Source organism: Phaenicophaeus curvirostris, chromosome 2 (genome assembly GCF_032191515.1).
Source record: "Phaenicophaeus curvirostris isolate KB17595 chromosome 2, BPBGC_Pcur_1.0, whole genome shotgun sequence".
Taxonomy (NCBI): Eukaryota; Metazoa; Chordata; class Aves; order Cuculiformes; family Cuculidae; genus Phaenicophaeus; species Phaenicophaeus curvirostris.
This window is the reverse complement of record NC_091393.1, coordinates 95223379-95225622: the sequence shown is the minus strand read 5'-3', so window position 1 is coordinate 95225622 and position 2244 is coordinate 95223379.

Below are 2244 nucleotides of genomic sequence, written 5' to 3'. Positions count from 1 at the left end.
TTAGAGAAAGGTAAACGATTTTAAGGTAAACATCCTGGAGGATGTTACTTAACGTTGCTCTTACCTTCACAGCATTGCAATGACAAGAAGCGAAATTAGCAGCCTGCTCTGAATGGAAGATAATTTTTTTTTCATGAGGCCTATAACGGCAAAGTGACAGTGACTTACACCACCAGGACAACAAACCAACCCTTTAAAGAGGTACAAGTATCACATAGCAGGGCTCAAATAATGCAAGATTTTAGCTTAGATTTTAATACTTGCTGAAAAGGTCCAAACCAACTTTTTATAACACGGTTATCCTGGTCACTTGAACACAGGAAGAGATATATTTGAATTTTAAAAAAAAAAAAAGCCAACAAACCAACAACAAAAAAAACCCCAGACCAACAAAAAACCTAAAACTTTATTTTCCACAGTATTGAAACAGCTAATGAAGCTTGTTTGTGGAAAACAGATGAAGTGCCTGCAGGGAGGAATTCACTATTGAAAAACTTGACTAACAAATGTCAACTGAGCTGTATTTAGTCCTTTAGTCCTTTCCACACAAAAGCCATGTCAGGCAAAGTAAGGAAAGGGGAGGGGTGAGGAACATGAATTACTACTGAGCAGTGATAAAGCCCTATTTATTTATTTCCCCCCCAATAACATACAGTAATGGAATAAATACTTGGGCTTGGGGGGATTTTTTGGCTATTAAAATCCTGCCTACCTGTATCTAAGACGGCACGTTCGACCCAGGCATTGAGACAGACCCACCCAGAGCCAAACTGCCCATCCTGGTTCACTCCGAGAGCCAAAGCCATTATCCTATGGGCGACAAGATGCCCAGGGAACAGACTTACAGAACAGTACATACAAGGAGCTGGGCAGAAGAAGCTGGTTGAGGTCATTTCAAAAGCTAGATAAACGCATCACAATTAGTGGACCAACCACTAATCCACACAGCAAGTTGAGAGTTACAAAATTTCAGATGCAACAGCTGCTTCAAACAAGGGCATCTTTTGAAATACTCTTAACCCCTCATTACAGTTCTTCTATCAGTTAAAATAAGGGATGCAGGTGATGTGCTACAGGAGGTTTGTAATGCCAAGGAGATTTTTCTTCAACAGAGCATTATTATGTGGCTTCTGAGCTTAGCCAGGGATGGCCCAGCAGGGCTACAAAGATAATCAGAGGGCTGGAGCACCTTCCATACGAGGATAGACTGAGAAAGCTGGGCTTGCTCAGCCTGGAGAAGGCTCCAATGAGATCTTATAGCTGCCCCATCCCTGGAGGTGTTCAAGGCCAGGTTGGATGGGGCCTTTGGGCAGCTTGATCCAGTGGGAGGTGTCCCACTCCATGGCAGGGGGGCTGGAACTGGATGATCTTTAATGTCCCTTCCAATCCAAACTATTCTATGAGTCTATGTTGAAGTCAAGATAAGTTCAGGGCTCTTCCTCGTTTGTAGTACCAAGCGTAGAGCTTGAACTAGAAAAAGGTTGCTCTCCAAGGATAAGGGTTTCATTTTATTTTTAAGGAAACTAGGGTGGAGGGAGGGGAGTCTCAGCTAGAGAATGGAGTAGAGGTGCTTTTCTCACTGTGTGACAACAATCAGTAGGGAACACGTTATTTTATCATGTCAGATTTCCTCAGCATAAGCAGCTCATGATAGTTTTGTGATGGAAGATAAGTTAAAGAGAAAAACTGACAGAACCGTGATTTCCCAAAGGAAACAGAGCAAACATAATCTACTTTGAAAAAAAATCTGATTTTATTTTTGTATTGAAAAGACCTGTCAATTTAAATAGATGTTTATTCCATTCACGGTCTCAACCAGTGGTGTGTGTTAACATTATTCAGAACTGTATAAAAAGCCATTTGTGTTACATCGGTTAACATCCTAAACACCAGCAGGGGGGGAGGCGTTGAAGCAGCTTAACATTAAAAATAGGATGCTCCCAAAAAACTTACAACTGACGCTGCATCTTCTATTCTAATTTTATAGGAGCTGAAGCATATTGCAAATACAACTCAAGTTGTTTGGTCTTTAAAAAAGAACTTTAAAACCAGATTGCTTTCATAGCAATACTGAAGCTGTCAGCTAAGAAAACATGCACACACTCTCGTGTGTGCAAACACACACATGGAGAACCACACTGAGCACAACTAGATTACGTATACGGTATTTGGATTACGTATGCATTCTTCTGAATCCACAATAGCTGTAATTTAAAATGCTAGTTGCCTTTTTTTTAAAATATA